The sequence below is a fragment of the Cherax quadricarinatus genome, chromosome 79 (assembly GCF_038502225.1).
Source record: "Cherax quadricarinatus isolate ZL_2023a chromosome 79, ASM3850222v1, whole genome shotgun sequence".
NCBI classification, from domain to species: Eukaryota; Metazoa; Arthropoda; class Malacostraca; order Decapoda; family Parastacidae; genus Cherax; species Cherax quadricarinatus.
In genome coordinates, this window is record NC_091370.1 from 6,193,917 (window position 1) to 6,213,115 (window position 19,199).

A 19,199-nucleotide genomic window follows, 5' to 3' on the forward strand; every position below is an offset into this window, starting at 1 on the left:
TATTGGAAACCATCCACGACACGCCTTCCAGCCAGATGGTAAACAAAAAGGAAAAAAAAAAAGTAACTACACAAGCCCATGCACAGCCTAGCGCATTCCAGGGAAGGGACACGGAGATACACGGGGCCGCACTGGGTCCGGTAGGCAGCTGTTGTGACACATGACTGACTACCTGATGCTCTCTCGCCTCGCCCAGTCCTGCGTCCGAGCCCAGGCCCGACTCTCACAGCCAATCCTTATCCCTAAGTTATGGATCTATGTTGCCGACTTCCCTTACGTGCATTAATCTATCGTCCAGAGGCTGTTTACCTTGGAGACCTGCTGTGTATATGGAGTTAGAAGAATCACTTTCACCATTACTTACTCCATCTCTGTCTTGCCAGAGGTTCTGTACTTCCTACCTTCAGGACTCAAGTGTGACTAACTTAGAGTTCTGGAGTACGTGTAAAGCTCACTTTATGATGAACAGTAGGATCAACAAGAATATAATCATAGTTATTGTGACAGCGTTTCGAAAAATACATGTTCTCATCAGGTCATTAAAATAAAAAGGGAAGAAATTCATAAATAAAAAAATAGAACTAAGAGTATCAAAAATATTTTTTTAAATGGAGAAATATGTAACGTAAGAAATTAAGATGTTCCTTAACAACACCGTTCACAGGAGCTGCCATTAGTCGATACTCAGCTTTATAAATATTAACCTTTATATTAAATGACTTTTATTTTTAATAGGCCTTTATATATAATGGACTTTGTAGCGGCTATATTAATGTTATTGCTTTTCTTACTAAAGTTTCTGTTCAGTAATTTTAATTTATTTTTTATTTATTATTTAGACATGATACATAGTTGTACAAAAGAAATCCAGTGGTTGAGTGTACATGCCAAAAGCCCCTTGTATGCAGATTATTATTATTATTATTATTATTATTATTATTATTATTATTATTATTATAATCAAGGGGAAGCGCTAAACCCGTAGGATTATACAGCGCCTGGGGGGGATGTGGAAGGCATTCAGGCTTAATTCGGGGAACTGGAGCACAGATCCAATTCCCTAAATCAAGAGCCCCTCACCAACATCAAGGAACATTCCCTGAGGGGCCTTGTATGCAGAGCATTGTGGGCTATTAGACGAGGAACTTTCTAAACACTTCACTTGTTACTGGCTGCCAAAGACGGGTGGGTACCCACACACCAGCGCATCAGTCACCCCAGGTGGGAAGTATTGGGAGGTGCTGTGTGAGTACCTCCTTCAAACGCCCGAGGAAGGGAAGGAAAGGGAAGGGGTAGGGAGGAGGGGGAGATGTTGGACCCCTGTATCATGCTACTAACTTCCACCGCGCACACCTGGTCTCACTTGTGTGGTAGTGTCCACAGGAGAAGTTAACTGACTTTCACAGTGCTCACTTTCTGCTTGTGGCGTCGTTGGAAATTTTGTGAATGGACCCCGAGTTTTTCTGAACTTTACCCTGGGTTCTCACTAGACAACGATGCTGTGGTGATGAGTGGAGTGTGGATGTATCTCTGGTCTTCATTGCACACCTCGGCCGCCTTGCTAACTCTCCTTCACGTAAGATACCCATTGTGTGTACTTTAAGATATCCTTATTATAAGTCTCCCAGCTCAGGCTGCCAGAGTAACACCTTAGATGAGTACCATGATGAAATATAACTGGGGAAACATTTTGTATTCACACATCACTTGGACACTTAATGTGGTGGAATCCGTGCACAACGCAGAAAGAAACTAACATATACAGAGTATAATAGCAGTCAGTAGGATTCGACACAACGTCAGGAAAACTGGCAAGGTTCACAAGTGGCGCTCTAAACCAATCGGCCACAGATGCCTCAAGAGCTGGGCAGCCTGGCTTACAAGCCATGTTTCTCCCAGCCCTGGCACACCAGTGGGCCTCAAGCATGGGTCACTTGGGAACCTTGCCAATCTTCCTGACGTGGCATCGAATCCTACTGACTGCGATCTGTACTCACCTAGTTGTAGTTGCAGGGGTCGATTCATAATTCCTGGCTCCGCCTCTTCACTGGCCGTTACCGGATCACTCCCTGCACCATGAGCTTTATCATACCTCTGCTTAAAGCTATGAATGGATCCTGCCTCCACTACATCACTTCCCAAACTATTCCACTTCCTGACAACTCTGTGACTGAAGAAATACTTCCTAACATCCCTGTGATTCATCTGTGTCTTCAACTTCCAACGGTGACCCCTTATTGCTGTGTCCCATCTCTGGAATATTGTCTCTGTCCACCTTGTTAATTCCTCTCAGTATTTTATATATCGTTATTAGACTAAAGGCCCTGAATCTGCACTCTCTAGAAAGACGTAGAATTAGGGGGGATATGATTGAGGTGTATAAATGGAAGACGGGAATAAATAAAGGGGATGTAAATAGTGTGCTGAAAATATCTAGCCTAGACAGGACTCGCAGCAATGGTTTTAAGTTGGAAAAATTCAGATTCAGGAAGGATATAGGAAAGTACTGGTTTGGTAATAGAGTTGTGGATGAGTGGAACAAACTCCCGAGTACAGTTATAGAGGCCAGAACGTTGTGTAGCTTTAAAAATAGGTTGGATAAATACATGAGTGGATGTGGGTGGGTGTGAGTTGGACCTGATAGCTTGTGCTACCAGGTCGGTTGCCGTGTTCCTCCCTTAAGTCAATGTGACCTGACCTGACTAGGTTGGGTGCATTGGCTTAAGCCGGTAGGAGACTTGGACCTGCCTCGCATGGGCCAGTAGGCCTTCTGCAGTGTTCCTTCGTTCTTATGCTCTTATGTTCTTATTATATCCCCCCTACCTCTCCGGTCCTCTCTCTCCTGTCCTGTCAACCAACGTACTTAGCTTGTGTGTGTGTGTGTGTGTGTGTGTGTGTGTGTGTGTGTGTGTGTGTGTGTGTGTGTGAATGAACTAGAAATATAACACTTGTGTGTTTAATTCTGTACTACCATTGTAGCACAGCCGCTGTAGTACAGCTTTCACGTGTACTTCATTCTTCTGAAATAACAGGTTTAAGAGTGTGTTGTTAGGTAAGACACATATGCAACAGTTAGACAACTTTATTCCGAAACGTTTCGCCTACACAGTAGGCTTCTTCAGTCGAATACAGAAAATAGGCAGGAACAGTAGAGATGTGAAGACGATGTAATCAGTCCATCACCCTTGTAGTCGTAGAATTTGAGGTTGTCAGTCCCTCCAGGCCGAGGGACTGACAACCTCAAATTCTACGACTACAAGGGTGATGGACTGATTACATCGTCTTCACATCTCTACTGTTCCTGCCTATTTTCTGTATTCGACTGAAGAAGCCTACTATGTAGGCGAAACGTTTCGGAATAAAGTTGTCTAACTGTTGCATATGTGTCTTACCTAACGAAAGTGAAGCTGCAACCAGCTTAACATGTTAGTACTCAGCTTGAACTAGTGATTCATGCTAGTACTCAGCTTGAACTAGTGATTCATGCTAGTACTCAGCTTGAACTTGCGTGATTTATGCTAGTACTCAGCTTGAACTTGCGTGATTTATGCTAGTACTCAGCTTGAACTTGCGTGATTTATGCTAGTACTCAGCTTGAACTAGTGATTCATGCTAGTACTCAGCTTGAACTAGTGATTCATGCTAGTACTCAGCTTGAACTTGCGTGATTCATGCTAGTACTCAGCTTGAACTTGCGTGATTCATGCTAGTACTCAGCTTGAACTAGTGATTCATGCTAGTACTCAGCTTGAACTAGAGTGATTCATGCTAGTACTCAGCTTGAACTAGAGTGATTCATGCTAGTACTCAGCTTGAACTAGAGTGATTCATGCTAGTACTCAGCTTGAACTAGAGTGATTCATGCTAGTACTCAGCTTGAACTAGAGTGATTCATGCTAGTACTCAGCCTGAACTAGATTCATGCTAGTACTCAGCTTGAACTAGACTCATGCTAGTACTCAGCTTGAACTAGATTCATGCTAATACTCAGCTTGAACTAGAGTGATTCATGCTAGTAGTCAGCTCACCTCTCATAAAATTTAATTTCTTTTTTTTTTTTGTCGTGTGTATGTGTTGGTGCTGCTGCTGCTTCTCCTGTTCCTTCTCCTGTTCCTTCTCCTGCTGCTTCTCCTGTTCCTTCTCCTGCTGCTTCTCCTGTTCCTTCTCTTGCTGCTTCTTCTGTTCCTTCTCATGCTGCTTCTTCTGTTTCTTCTGCTGCTTCTGTTCCTTCTGCTTCTCCGGTTCCTTCTCTTGCTACTTCTCCTGTTCCTTCTGTTTCTCATGTTCCTTCTCTTGCTGCTTCTCCTGTTTCTTCTCCTGTTCCTCCTGCTCCTCTCACTCCCGTTGCTGCTGCTCTTCTTCCTGTTCCATCTCTTCTGGTGTAACGTTCCCCTTTATTAATGCTTTTTCTTAAAGGTGACCAGAGCTGGATACAGCAATACGCACTAGACTTAGTGAACGGTACTTAGTGAACGGTACTTAGTGAACGGTACAGAGTATAACACTCTTAAGTTCAAAGTATCTGCCCATGGTTTCTAAATGTTCTTTTTTACTTCCAGGTTTCTGTATCTAGTTGGTATCAGTTATTTTAGATACCCGGAGATCATAAACTTGTGTTTTAATTCCGACCCTAAAATTTAAGTTGGCACAAACAATTTGCTTGCCAGTGTTTATTTCCCTTCATTTATCCATCATGATGCTCATTTGTTATTCTTTTGGCACAGCCCCTAAACATGTGTTGACGTTGGAACAGTTGAGGAGAACCAGGGAGGGTATTGATCAGAACCAGGGGAGGGTATTGATCATTACCAGGGGAGGATATTGATCAGTACCAGGGTGTTGATGAGAACCAGGGAGGGTCTTGATGAGAATCAAGGAGGGTCTTGATCAGAACCAGGGAAGAGTATTGATCAGAACCAGGGGAGGGTATTGATCACTACCAGGGAGGGTCTTGATCAGAGCCAGGGGAGGGTATTGATCAGAACCAGGGGAGGGTATTGATCATTGCCAGGGGAGGATATTGATTAGTACCAGGGAGAGTGTTGATGAGAACCAGGGAGGGTCTTGATCAGAACCAGGGGAGGGTATTGATCAGAACCAGGGGAGGGTATTGATCATTGCCAGGGGAGGATATTGATCAGTACCAGGGAGGGTGTTGATGAGAACCAGGGAGGGTCTTGATGAGAATCAAGGAGGGTCTTGATCAGAACCAGGGAAGAGTATTGATCAGAACCAGGGGAGGGTATTGATCAGAACCATGGAGAGTATTGATCAGAACCAGGGGAGGGTATTGATCAGAAGCAGGGGAGGGTATAGATCAGAACCAGGGAAGAGTATTGATCAGAACCAGGGGAGGGTATTGATCAGAACCAGGGGAGGGTATTGATTAGAACCAGGGAAGGCATTGATCAGAACCAGGGGAGGGTATTGATCAGAACCAGGCGAGGGTATTGATCAGAACCAGAGGAGGGTATTGATCGGAACAGGGGAGGGTTTGATCAGAACCAGGGGAGGGTATTGATCAGAACCAGAGGAGGGAATTGATCAGAACCAGGGGAAGGCATTGGTCAGAACCAGGGGAGGGTATTGATCAGAACCAGGGGAGGGTATTGATCAGAACCAGAGGAGGATATTGATCAGAACCAGGGGAGGGTAGTGATCAGAACCAGGGAAGAGTATTGATCAGAACCAGGGGAGGGTATTGATCAGAACCAGGGGAGGGTATTGATCAGAACCAGGGGAGGGTATTGATCAGAGCCAGGGGGAGGGTATTGATCAGAAACAGGGGAGGGTATTGATCAGAACCAAGGGAGGGTATTGATCAGAACCAGGGAAGGGTATTGATCAGAGCCAGGGGGAGGGTATTGATCAGAACCAGGGGAGGGTATTGATCAGAACCAAGGGAGGGTATTGATCAGAACCAGGGAAGGGTATTGATCAGAACCAGGGAAGGGTATTGATCAGAACCAGGGGAGGGTATTGATCAGAACCAGGGGAGGGTATTGATCAGAACCAGGGGAGGGTATTGATCAGAACCAGGGGAGGGTATTGATCAGAACCAGGGGAGGGTATTGATCAGAACCAGGGGAGGGTATTGATCAGAACCAGGGGAAGGTATTGATCAGAACCAGGGAAGGGTATTGATCAGAACCAGGGGAGGGTATTGATCAGAACCAGGGGAGGATATTGATCAGAACCAGGGAAGGGTATTGATCAGAACCAGGGGAGGGTATTGATCAGAACCAGGGGGAGGGTATTGATCAGAACCAGGGGAGGGTATTGATCAGAACCAGGGGAGGGTATTGATCAGAACCAGGGGAAGGTATTGATCAGAACCAGGGGAGGGTATTGATCAGAACCAGGGGAGGGTATTGATCAGAACCAGGGGAGGGTATTGATCAGAACCAGGGGAGGGTATTGATCAGAACCATTGGAGGGTATTGATCAGAACCAGGGGAGGGTATTAATCAGAACCAGGGGAGGGTATTGATCAGAACCAGGTGAGGGTATTGATCAGAACCAGGGGAGGGTATTGATCAGAACCAGGGGAGGGTATTGATCAGAACCAGGGGAGGGTATTGATCAGAACCAGGGGAGGGTATTGATCAGAACCAGGGGAAGGTATTGATCAGAACCAGGGGAGGGTATTGATCAGAACCAGGGGAGGGTATTGATCAGAACCAGGGGAGGGTATTAATCAGAACCAGGGGAGGGTATTGATCAGAACCAGGGGAGGGTATTGATCAGAACCAGGGGAAGGTATTGATCAGAACCAGGGGAGGGTATTGATCAGAACCAGGGGAAGGTATTGATCAGAACCAGGGGAGGGTATTGATCAGAACCAGGGGAGGGTATTGATCAGAACCAGGGGAGGGTATTGATCAGAACCAGGGGAAGGTATTGATCAGAACCAGGGGAGGGTATTGATCAGAACCAGGGGAGGGTATTGATCAGAACCAGGGGAGGGTATTAATCAGAACCAGGGGAGGGTATTGATCAGAACCAGGGGAAGGTATTGATCAGAACCAGGGGAGGGTATTGATCAGAACCAGGGGAGGGTATTGATCAGAACCAGGGGAAGGTATTGTTCAGAACCAGGGGAGGGTATTGATCAGAACCAGGGGAAGGTATTGATCAGAACCAGGGGAGGGTATTGATCAGAACCAGTTGAGTGTATTGATCAGAACCAGGGAAGGGTATTGATCAGAACCAGGGGAGGGTATTGATCAGAACCAGGGGAAGGTATTGATCAGAACCAGGGGAGGGTATTGATCAGAACCAGTTGAGTGTATTGATCAGAACCAGGGAAGGGTATTGATCAGAACCAGGGGAGGGTATTGATCAGAACCAGGGGGAGGGTATTGATCAGAACCAGGGGAGGGTATTGATCAGAACCAGGGGAGGGTATTGATCAGAACCAGGGGGAGGGTATTGATCAGAACCAGTTGAGTGTATTGATCAGAACCAGGGGAGGGTATTGATCAGAACCAGGGGGAGGGTATTGATCAGAACCAGGGGAGGGTATTGATCAGAACCAGGGGAGGGTATTGATCAGAACCAGGGGAGGGTATTGATCAGAACCAGGGGAGGGTATTGATCAGAACCAGGGGAGGGTATTGATCAGAACCAGGGGAGGGTATTGATCAGAACCAGGGGAGGGTATTGATCAGAACCAGGGGAGGGTATTGATCAGAACCAGGGGAGGGTATTAATCAGAACTAGGGAGGGTGTCACAGGGAACTGTGAAAGTATTTCCTTACTTTGATTGTGGTTAATAAGTGGAATCAACTGGATAAAGTGGTGCAGGTTTAATGAGGGAGTTTGACATATCCAGCGAGGACTCAAGCATTTATTGATCTTTTCTAAATAGAAGACATAGAAGACATGGTGGTTAACGCTCTCGCTTCACACGGCGAGGGCCTGGGTTCGATTCCCAGCCAGAGTAGAAACATTGGACGTGTTTCTTTCCACCTGTTGTCTATGTTCCCCATCAGTAAAATGGGTACCTGGGTGTTAGTCGACTGGTGTGGGTCGCATCCTGGGACACGACCTAATTTGCCCGAAATGCGGAGCATAACAAGGGACTTTCTATATAGTAGTATGTCATTGTTATCAGCTAGGACTGTATTCCCTGTACACGTACTTGTAGTAAAATAAAGATATTATTATTGTTATTATTATTATATATATAAGAGAAACAGAAGTTTGTTTTTTGCTTTAGTAATGTATACAAGAGAAGAGGTTACTAGCCCCTTGCTCCCGGCATTTTAATGCCTCTTACGACACTCATGGCTTACGGAGGAAGAATTCTGTTCCACTTCCCCATGGATATAAGAGGAAATAAACAAGAACTAGTAAGAAAATATTAGAAAACCCAGAGGGGTGTGTATACATATGCTTGTACATGTATGTGTAGTGTGACTTAAGTGTAAGTAGAAGTAATAAGACGTACCAGAAACTTTGTATCTTTGAGAGACAGAAAAGACACCAGCAATCCTACCATCATGTAAAACAATTACAGGCTTTCGTTTTACACGCACTTGGCAGGACGGTAGTACCTCCCTGGGCGGTTGCTGTCTGCGAACCTACTACCTAGGATATATGTGTGTGTGTGTTTGCAATAATATCACAGTAAACAGGTGATATCACAATATGCAGAACAACCACTGTAAAAAAAAATAGTGAAATTCCAATCGCTTTCGTGATTACTCACATTGTCAAAGCACTAGTTCCTTGATAATGTGAAAAATCACGAAAGTGCTTGGGATTTCACTATTTTTTCACAGTGGTTATTCTGCACATGTGTATATATATATATATATATATATATATATATATATATATATATATATATATATATATTTTTTTTTTTTTTTTTTTTTCTTCAACAAACCGGCCGTATCCCACCAAGGTGGGGTGGCCCAAAAAGAAAAACGAAAGTTTCTCTTTTTAAATTTAGTAATTTATACGGGAGAAGGGGTTACTAGCCCCTTGCTCCCGGCATTTTAGTCGCCTCTTACAACACGCATGGCTTACGGAGGAAGAATTCTGTTCCACTTCCCCATGGAGATAAGAGGAAATAAACAACAACAAGAACTAAAAAGAAAATAGAAGAAAACCCAGAGGGATGTGTATATATACATATATATGCTTGTACATGCATGTGTAGTGTGACCTAAGTGTAAGTAGAAGTAGCAAGATGTACCTGAAATCTTGCATGTTTATGAGACAGAAAAAAAGGACACCAGCAATCCTACCATCATGTAAAACAATTACAGGCTTTCGTTTTACACTCACTTGGCAGGACGGTAGTACCTCCCTGGGCGGTTGCTGTCTACCAACCTACTACCTACATATATATATATATATCTATATATATATATATCTATATATATATATATATATATATATATATATATATATATATATATATATATATATATATATACCCAGACATTTACAGCTAAAATTAAGTTCTCAGACTGAAGATGAACATCAACATCTCAATGTTTTCTGAAATTGATTTATTGCTATGATACAAGTTGACGGCCCAGCCAGTGATGGTCAGGCTTTACGGCCCAGCCAGTGATGATCAGGCTTTACGGCCCAGCCAGTGATGATCAGGCTTTACGGCCCAGCCAGTGATGATCAGGCTTTACGGCCCAGCCAGTGATGATCAGGCTTTACGGCCCAGCCAGTGATGATCAGGCTTTACGGCCCAGCCAGTGATGATCAGGCTTTACGGCCCAGCCAGTGATGATCAGGCTTTACGGCCCAGCCAGTGATGATCAGGCTTTACGGCCCAGCCAGTGATGATCAGGCTTTACGGCCCAGCTAGTGATGATCAGGCTTTACGGCCCAGCCAGTGATGATCAGGCTTTACGGCCCAGCCAGTGATGATCAGGCTTTACGGCCCTGCCAGTGATGATCAGGCTTTACGGCCCAGCCAGTGATGATCAGGCTTTACGGCCCAGCCAGTGATGATCAGGCTTTACGGCCCAGCCAGTGATGGTCAGGTTTTACGGCCCAGCCAGTGATGGTCAGGCTTTACGGCCCAGCCAGTGATGGTCAGGCTTTACGGCCCAGCCAGTGATGATCAGGCTTTACGGCCCAGCCAGTGATGATCAGGCTTTACGGCCCAGCCAGTGATGATCAGGCTTTACGGCCCAGCCAGTGATGATCAGGCTTTACGGCCCAGCCAGTGATGATCAGGCTTTACGGCCCAGCCAGTGATGATCAGGCTTTACGGCCCAGCCAGTGATGATCAGGCTTTACGGCCCAGCCAGTGATGATCAGGCTTTACGGCCCAGCCAGTGATGATCAGGCTTTACGGCCCAGCCAGTGATGATCAGGCTTTACGGCCCAGCCAGTGATGATCAGGCTTTACGGCCCAGCTAGTGATGATCAGGCTTTACGGCCCAGCCAGTGATGATCAGGCTTTACGGCCCAGCCAGTGATGATCAGGCTTTACGGCCCTGCCAGTGATGATCAGGCTTTACGGCCCAGCCAGTGATGATCAGGCTTTACGGCCCAGCCAGTGATGATCAGGCTTTACGGCCCAGCCAGTGATGATCAGGCTTTACGGCCCAGCCAGTGATGATCAGGCTTTACGGCCCAGCCAGTGATGATCAGGCTTTACGGCCCAGCCAGTGATGGTCAGGCTTTACGGCCCAGCCAGTGATGGTCAGGCTTTACGGTCCAGCCAGTGATGGTCAGGCTTTACGGCCCAGCCAGTGATGATCAGGCTTTACGGCCCAGCCAGTGATCAGGCTTTACGGCCCAGCCAGTGATGGTCAGGCTTTACGGCCCAGCCAGTGATGATCAGGCTTTACGGCCCAGCCAGTGATGGTCAGGCTTTACGGCCCAGCCAGTGATGGTCAGGCTTTACGGCCCAGCCAGTGATGATCAGGCTTTACGGCCCAGCCAGTGATGGTCAGGCTTTACGGCCCAGCCAGTGATGGTCAGGCTTTACGGCCCAGACAGTGATGATCAGGCTTTACGGCCCAGCCAGTGATGATCAGGCTTTACGCCCCAGCCAGTGATGATCAGGCTTTACGGCCCAGCCAGTGATGGTCAGGCTTTACGGCCCAGCCAGTGATGGTCAGGCTTTACGGCCCAGCCAGTGATGGTCAGGCTTTACGGCCCAGCCAGTGATGATCAGGCTTTACGGCCCAGCCAGTGATGATCAGGCTTTACGGCCCAGCCAGTGATGGTCAGGCTTTACTGCCCAGCCAGTGATGGTCAGGCTTTACGGCCCAGCCAGTGATGATCAGGCTTTACGGCCCAGCCAGTGATGGTCAGGCTTTACGGCCCAGCCAGTGATGGTCAGGCTTTACGGCCCAGCCAGTGATGATCAGGCTTTACGGCCCAGCCAGTGATGATCAGGCTTTACGGCCCAGCCAGTGATGATCAGGCTATACGGCCCAGCCAGTGATGGTCAGGCTTTACGGCCCAGCCAGTGATGATCAGGCTTTACGGCCCAGCCAGTGATGGTCAGGCTTTACCTGTTTATTGTAAAGGGAACAATGTGCCAGTATTTAATGATTCGTTTTACCCATGGTGGGAAAAATATTTTTTTCTCAGTACCACTCTAGTGGATTTAGGTATTAACATTATTGATATATATTTGTGTAGTTCTGTTTTTGTGGTGGTGGTAGTGGCGGTGGTAGTGGCGGTGGTAGTGGTGGTAGTGGTGGTGGTAGTGGTGGTGGTAGTGGCGGTGGTAGTGGTGGTGGTAGTGGTGGTGGTAGTGGTGGTGGTAGTGGCGGTGGTAGTGGTGGTGGTAGTGGTGGTGGTAGTGGCGGTGGTAGTGGGGGTGGTAGTGGTGGTGGTAGTGGCGGTGGTAGTGGCGGTGGTAGTGGTGGTGGTAGTGGTGGTGGTAGTGGTGGTGGTAGTGGTGGTGGTAGTGGCGGTGGTAGTGGTGGTAGTGGTGGTGGTAGTGGTGGTGGTGGTAGTGGCGGTGGTAGTGGTGGTGGTAGTGGCGGTGGTAGTGGTGGTGGTAGTGGTGGTGGTAGTGGTGGTGGTAGTGGCGGTGGTAGTGGCGGTGGTAGTGGTGGTGGTAGTGGTGGTGGTAGTGGTGGTGGTAGTGGCGGTGGTAGTGGTGGTGGTAGTGGTGGTGGTGGTGGTAGTGGCGGTGGTAGTGGTGGTGGTAGTGGTGGTGGTAGTGGTGGTGGTAGTGGCGGTGGTAGTGGTGGTGGTAGTGGTGGAGGTGGTGGTGGTGGTAGTGGCGGTGGTAGTGGCGGTGGTAGTGGTGGTGGTAGTGGTGGTGGTAGTGGTGGTGGTAGTGGTGGTGGTGGTGGTAGTGGCGGTGGTAGTGGTGGTGGTAGTGGCGGTGGTAGTGGTGATGGTAGTGGTGGTGGTAGTGGTGGTGGTAGTGGTGGTGGTAGTGGTGGTGGTAGTGGTGGTGGTGGTGGTGGGAACGTTGTGTGGTGGTGGTGGTGGTGGGAACGTTGTGTGGTGGTGGTGGTGGGAACGTTGTGTGGTGGTGGTGCTGGTGGGAACGTTGTGTGGTGGTGGTGCTGGTGGGAACATTGTGTGGTGGTGGTGCTGGTGGGAACGTCGTGTGGTGGTGGTGGTGGTGGGAACGCTGTGTGGTGCTGGTTGTGGTGGGAATGCTGTGTGGTGGTGGTGGTGGTGGGAACGCTGTGTGGTGCTGGTGGTGGTGGGAACGCTGTGTGGTGCTGGTGGTGGTGGGAACTGTGTGTGGTGCTGGTGGTGGTGGTGGGAACGCTGTGTGGTGCTGGTGGTGGTGGGAACGCTGTGTGGTTCTGGTGGTGGTGGGAACGCTGTGTTGTGCTGGTGGTGGTGGGAACGCTGTGTGGTGCTGGTGGTGGTGGGAACGCTGTGTGGTGCTGGTGGTGGTGGGAACGGTGTGTGGTGCTGGTGGTGGTGGGAACGCTGTGTGGTGCTGGTGGTGGTGGTGGGAACGCTGTGTGGTGCTGGTGGGGGAACGCTGTGTGGTGCTGGTGGTGGTGGGAATGCTGTGTGGTGCTGGTGGTGGGAACGTTGTGTGGTGCTGGTGGTGGTGGGTACGCTGTGTGGTGCTGGTGGTGGTGGGAACGCTGTGTGGTGCTGGTGGTGGTGGGAACGCTGTGTGGTGCTGGTGGTGGTGGGAACGCTGTGTGGTGCTGGTGGTGGTGGGAACGCTGTGTGGTGCTGGTGGGAACGGTGTGTGGTGCTGGTGGTGGTGGTGGGAACGCTGTGTGGTGCTGGTGGTGGTGGGAACGCTGTGTGGTGGTGGTGGGATCGCTGTGTGGTGGTGGTGGTGGTGGGAACGCTGTGTGGTGGTGGTGGTGGTGGTGGGAACGCTGTGTGGTGCTGGTGGTGGTGGGAACCCTGTGTGGTGCTGGTGGTGGTGGGAACGCTGTGTGGTGCTGGTGGTGGTGGTGGGGGTGGTGGGAACACTGTGTGGTGCTGGTGGTGGTGGTGGGAACGCTGTGTGGTGCTGGTGGTGGTGGTGGGAACGCTGTGTGGTGGTGCTGGTGGTGGTGGTGGGAACGCTGTGTGGTGCTGGTGGTGGTGGGAACGCTGTGTGGTGCTGGTGGTGGTGGTGGGGGGAACGCTGTGTAGTGGTGGTGGTGGTGGTGGGAACGCTGTGTGGTGCTGCTGGTGGTGGTGGTGGGAACGCTGTGTGGTGCTGCTGGTGGTGGTGGTGGGAACGCTGTGGTGCTGCTGGTGGTGGTGGTGGGAACGCTGTGTGGTGCTGGTGGTGGTGGTGATGGGAACGCTGTGTGGTGCTGGTGGTGGTGGTGGGAACTCTGTGTGGTGCTGGTGGTGGTGGTGGGAACGCTGTGTGGTGGTGGTGGTGGGAACGCTGTGTGGTGGTGGTGGTGGGAACGCTGTGTGGTGCTGGTGGTGGTGGCGAGAACGCTGTGTGGTGCTGGTGGTGGTGGTGGGAACGCTGTGTGGTGGTGGTGGTGGTGGTGGTGGGAACGCTGTGTGGTGCTGGTGGTGGTGGTGGGAACGCTGTGTGGTGCTGGTGGTGGTGGTGGGAACGCTGTGTGGTGGTGGTGGTGGGAACGCTGTGTGGTGGTGGTGGTGGGAACGCTGTGTGGTGCTGGTGGTGGTGGTGGGAACGCTGTGTGGTGCTGGTGGTGGGAACGCTGTGTGGTGGTGGTGGTGGTGGTGGGAACGATGTGTGGTGCTGGTGGTGGTGGTGGGAACGCTGTGTGGTGGTGGTGGTGGGAACGCTGTGTGGTGGTGGTGGTGGGAACGCTGTGTGGTGGTGGTGGTGGGAACGCTGTGTGGTGCTGGTGGTGGTGGTGGGAACGCTGTGTGGTGCTGGTGGTGGTGGTGGGAACGCTGTGTGGTGGTGGTGGTGGGAACGCTGTGTGGTGGTGGTGGTGGGAACGCTGTGTGGTGGTGGTGGTGGAAACGCTGTGTGGTGGTGGTGGTGGGAACGCTGTGTGGTGCTGGTGGTGGTGGTGGGAACGCTGTGTGGTGCTGGTGGATGTGGTGGGAACGCTGTGTGGTGCTGGTGGTGGTGGTGGGAACGTTGTGTGGTGCTGGTGGTGGTGGTGGGAACGCTGTGTGGTGGTGGTAGTGGAAACGCTGTGTGGTGGTGGTGGTGGGAACGCTGTGTGGTGCTGGTGGTGGTGGTGGGAACGCTGTGTGGTGCTGTTGGTGGTGGTGGGAACGCTGTGTGGTGCTGGTGGTGGTGGTGGGAACGCTGTGTGGTGGTGGTGGTGGTGGGAACGCTGTGTGGTGCTGGTGGTGGTGGTGGGAACGCTGTGTGGTGCTGGTGGTGGTGGTGGGAACGCTGTGTGGTGGTGGTGGTGGGAACGCTGTGTGGTGCTGGTGGTGGTGGTGGGAACGCTGTGTGGTGCTGGTGGTGGTGGTGGGAACGCTATGTGGTGCTGGTGGTGGTGGTGGGAACGCTGTGTGGTGGTGGTGGTGGGAACGCTGTGTGGTGCTGGTGGTGGAAGTGGTGGTGGTGGTGGTAGTGGCGGTGGTAGTGGTGGTGGTAGTGGTGGTGGTAGTGGTGGTGGTAGTGGCGGTGGTGGTGGTAGTGGTGGTGGTAGTGGTGGTGGTAGTGGTGGTGGTAGTGGCGGTGGTAGTGGTGGTGGTAGTGGTGGTGGTAGTGGTGGTTGTAGTGGTGGAGGTGGTGGTGGTGGTAGTGGCGGTGGTAGTGGCGGTGGTAGTGGTGGTGGTAGTGGTGGTGGTAGTGGTGGTAGTGGTGGTGGTGGCGGTGGTAGTGGTGGTGGTAGTGGCGGTGGTAGTGGTGGTGGTAGTGGCGGTGGTAGTGGTGGTAGTGGTGGTGGTAGTGGTGGTGGTAGTGGTGGTGGTAGTGGCGGTGGTAGTGGTGATGGTAGTGGTATTGGTGGTGGTGGTAGTGGTGGTGGTAGTGGTGGTGGTGGGAACGTTGTGTGGTGGTGGTGGTGGTGGGAACGTTGTGTGGTAGTGGTAGGAACGTTGTGTGGTGGTGGTGGGAACGTTGTGTGGTGGTGGTGGGTTCGTTGTGTGGTGGTGGTGGTGGGAACGTTGTGTGGTGGTGGTGCTGGTGGGAACGTTGTGTGGTGGTGGTGCTGGTGGTGCTGGTGGGAACGTCGTGTGGTGGTGGTGGTGGTGGGAACGCTGTGTGGTGCTGGTGGTGGTGGGAACGCTGTGTGGTGCTGGTTGTGGTGGGAACGCTGTGTGGTGCTGGTTGTGGTGGGAACGCTGTGTGGTGCTGGTTGTGGTGGGAACGCTGTGTGGTGCTGGTGGTGGTGGGAACGCTGTGTGGTGCTGGTGGTGGTGGGAACGCTGTGTGGTGCTGGTGGTGGTGGGAACTGTGTGTGGTGCTGGTGGTGGTGGTGGGAACGCTGTGTGGTGCTGGTGGTGGTGGGAACGCTGTGTGGTGCTGGTGGTGGTGGGAACGCTGTGTGGTGCTGGTGGTGGTGGGAACGCTGTGTGGTGCTGGTGGTGGTGGGAACGCTGTGTGGTGCTGGTGGTGGTGGGAACGCTGTGTGGTGCTGGTGGTGGTGGGAACGGTGTGTGGTGCTGGTGGTGGTGGGAACGCTGTGTGGTGCTGGTGGTGGTGGTGGGAACGCTGTGTGGTGCTGGTGGTGGGAACGCTGTGTGGTGCTGGTGGTGGTGGGAACGCTGTGTGGTGCTGGTGGTGGGAACGTTGTGTGGTGCTGGTGGTGGTGGGAACGCTGTGTGGTGCTGGTGGTGGTGGGAACGCTGTGTGGTGCTGGTGGTGGTGGGAACGCTGTGTGGTGCTGGTGGTGGTGGGAACGCTGTGTGGTGCTGGTGGTGGTGGGAACGCTGTGTGGTGCTGGTGGGAACGGTGTGTGGTGCTGGTGGTGGTGGTGGGAACGCTGTGTGGTGCTGGTGGTGGTGGGAACGCTGTGTGGTGGTGGTGGGATCGCTGTGTGGTGGTGGTGGTGGGAACGCTGTGTGGTGGTGGTGGTGGTGGGAACGCTGTGTGGTGCTGGTGGTGGTGGGAACGCTGTGTGGTGCTGGTGGTGGTGGGAACGCTGTGTGGTGCTGGTGGTGGTGCTGGGGGTGGTGGGAACGCTGTGTGGTGCTGGTGGTGGTGGTGGTGGGAACGCTGTGTGGTGCTGGTGGTGGTGGTGGGAACGCTGTGTGGTGGTGCTGGTGGTGGTGGTGGGAACGCTGTGTGGTGCTGCTGGTGGTGGTGGTGGGAACGCTGTGTGGTGCTGGTGGTGGTGTTGGTGGGAACGCTGTGTAGTGGTGGTGGTGGTGGTGGTGGGAACGCTGTGTGGGGCTGCTGGTGGTGGTGGTGGGAACGCTGTGTGGTGCTGCTGCTGGTGGTGGTGGGAACGCTGTGTGGTGCTGCTGGTGGTGGTGGTGGGAACGCTGTGTGGTGCTGCTGGTGGTGGTGGTGGGAACGCTGTGTGGTGCTGGTGGTGGTGGTGATGGGAACGCTGTGTGGTGCTGGTGGTGGTGGTGGGAACGCTGTGTGGTGCTGGTGGTGGTGGTGGGAACGCTGTGTGGTGGTGGTGGTGGGAACGCTGTGTGGTGCTGGTGGTGGTGGTGAGAACGCTGTGTGGTGCTGTTGGTGGTGGTGGGAACGCTGTGTGGTGGTGGTGGTGGTGGTGATGGGAACGCTGTGTGGTGGTGGTGGTGGGAACGCTGTGTGGTGGTGGTGGTGGTGGTGGTGCTGGTGGTGGTGGTGGGAACGCTGTGTGGTGCTGGTGGTGGTGGTGGGAACGCTGTGTGGTGCTGGTGGTGGGAACGCTGTGTGGTGGTGGTGGTGGTGGGAACGCTGTGTGGTGCTGGTGGTGGTGGTGGGAACGCTGTGTGGTGCTGGTGGTGGTGGTGGGAACGCTGTGTGGTGCTGGTGGTGGTGGTGGGAACGCTGTGTGGTGGTGGTGGTGGTGGTGGGAACGTTGTGTGGTGGTGGTGGTGGTGGTGGGAACGCTGTGTGGTGGTGGTGGTGGTGGTGGGAACGCTGTGTGGTGGTGGTGGTGGGAACGCTGTGTGGTGGTGGTGGTGGGAACGCTGTGTGGTGCTGGTGGTGGTGGTGGGAACGCTGTGTGGTGCTGGTGGTGGTGGTGGGAACGCTGTGTGGTGCTGGTGGTGGTGGTGGGAACGCTGTGTGGTGGTGGTGGTGGGAACGCTGTGTGGTGGTGGTGGTGGGAACGCTGTGTGGTGCTGGTGGTGGTGGTGGGAACGCTGTGTGGTGCTGGTGGTGGTGGTGGGAACGCTGTGTGGTGCTGGTGGTGGTGGTGGTGGTGGGAACGCTGTATGGTGCTGGTGGTGGTGGTGGGACCGCTGTGTGGTGCTGGTGGTGGTGGTGGGAACGCTGTGTGGTGGTGGTGGTGGTGGTGGTGGGAACGCTGTGTGGTGGTGGTGGTGGGAACGCTGTGTGGTGCTGGTGGTGGTGGTGGGAACGCTGTGTGGTGCTGGTGGTGGTGGTGGGAACGCTGTGTGGTGGTTGTGGTGGGAACGCTGTGTGGTGCTGGTGGTGGTGGTGGGAACGCTGTTAGGTGCTGGTGGTGGTGGTGGGAACGCTATGTGGTGCTGGTGGTGGTGGTGGGAACGCTGTGTGGTGGTGGTGGTGGTGGGAACGCTGTGTGGTGGTGGTGGTGTGAACGCTGTGTGGTGCTGGTGGTGGTGGTGGGAACGCTGTGTGGTGCTGGTGGTGGTGGTGGGAACGCTGTGTGGTTCTGGTGGTGGTGGTGGGAACGCTATGTGGTGCTGGTGGTGGTGGTGGGAACGCTGTGTGGTGGTGGTGGTGGGAACGCTATGTGGTGCTGGTGGTGGTGGTGGTGGTGGGAACGCTGTGTGGTGCTTTTGGTGGTGGTGGTGGTGGGAACGCTGTGTGGTGCTGGTGGTGGTGGTGGTGGGAACGCTGTGTGGTGCTGGTGGTGGTGGTGGGAACGCTGTGTGGTGCTGGTGGTGGTGGTGGTGGGAACGCTGTGTGGTGCTGGTGGTGGTGGTGGGAACGCTGTGTGGTGCTGGTGGTGGTGGTGGGAACGCTGTGTGGTGCTGGTGGTGGTGGTGGGAACGCTGTGTGGTGGTGGTGGTGGTGGTGGGAACGCTGTGTGGTGCTGCTGGTGGTGGTGGGAACGCTGTGTGGTGCTGGTGGTGGTGGTGGGAACGCTGTGTGGTGCTGGTGGTGGTGGTGGGAACGCTGTGTGGTGCTGGTGGTGGTGGTGGGAACGCTGTGTGGTGCTGGTGGTGGTGGTGGGAACGCTGTGTGGTGCTGGTGGTGGTGGTGGTGAGAAAGATGTGTGGTGCTGGTGGTGGTGGGAACGCTGTGTGGTGGTGGTGGTGGTGGGAACGCTGTGTGGTGCTGGTGGTGGTGGTGGGAACGCTGTGTGGTGCTGGTGGTGGTGGTGGGAACGCTGTGTGGTGCTGGTGGTGGTGGTGGGAACGCTGTGTGGTGCTGGTGGTGGTGGTGGGAACGCTGTGTGGTGCTGGTGGTGGTGGTGGGAACGCTGTGTGGTGCTGGTGGTGGTGGTGGGAACGCTGTGTGGTGCTGGTGGTGGTGGTGGTGGGAACGCTGTGTGGTGCTGGTGGTGGTGGGAACGCTGTGTGGTGCTGGTGGTGGTGGGAACGCTGTGTGGTGGTGGTGGTGGTGGTGGTGGGAACGCTGTGTGGTGCTGGTGGTGGTGGGAACGCTGTATGGTGCTGGTGGTGGTGGTGGGAACGCTGTGTGGTGCTGGTGGTGGTGGGAACGCTGTGTGGTGCTGGTGGTGGTGGTGGGAACGCTGTGTGGTGCTGGTGGTGGTGGTGGGAACGCTGTGGGG

The 19,199-nt window shown here is 52.9% G+C and overlaps 1 protein-coding gene across 3 annotated transcripts in view; it reads left to right on the forward strand.

Annotated features, from left to right (window-relative positions):
- LOC128705326 (uncharacterized) overlaps positions 1–19,199 on the forward strand; it is a 161,384-nt gene that overhangs the window by 40,750 nt on the left and 101,435 nt on the right. For 2 of the 3 annotated variants that reach the window (XM_070101863.1, XM_070101865.1), the window contains exon 1: positions 296–1,576. The exons of the other annotated variant lie outside the window; for it this stretch is intronic. The gene's annotated coding sequence lies outside the window, so the exon portion shown is untranslated. Of the gene's footprint in view, positions 1–295; positions 1,577–19,199 lie in introns of those variants that run through there. 3 annotated transcript variants of the gene reach the window in all.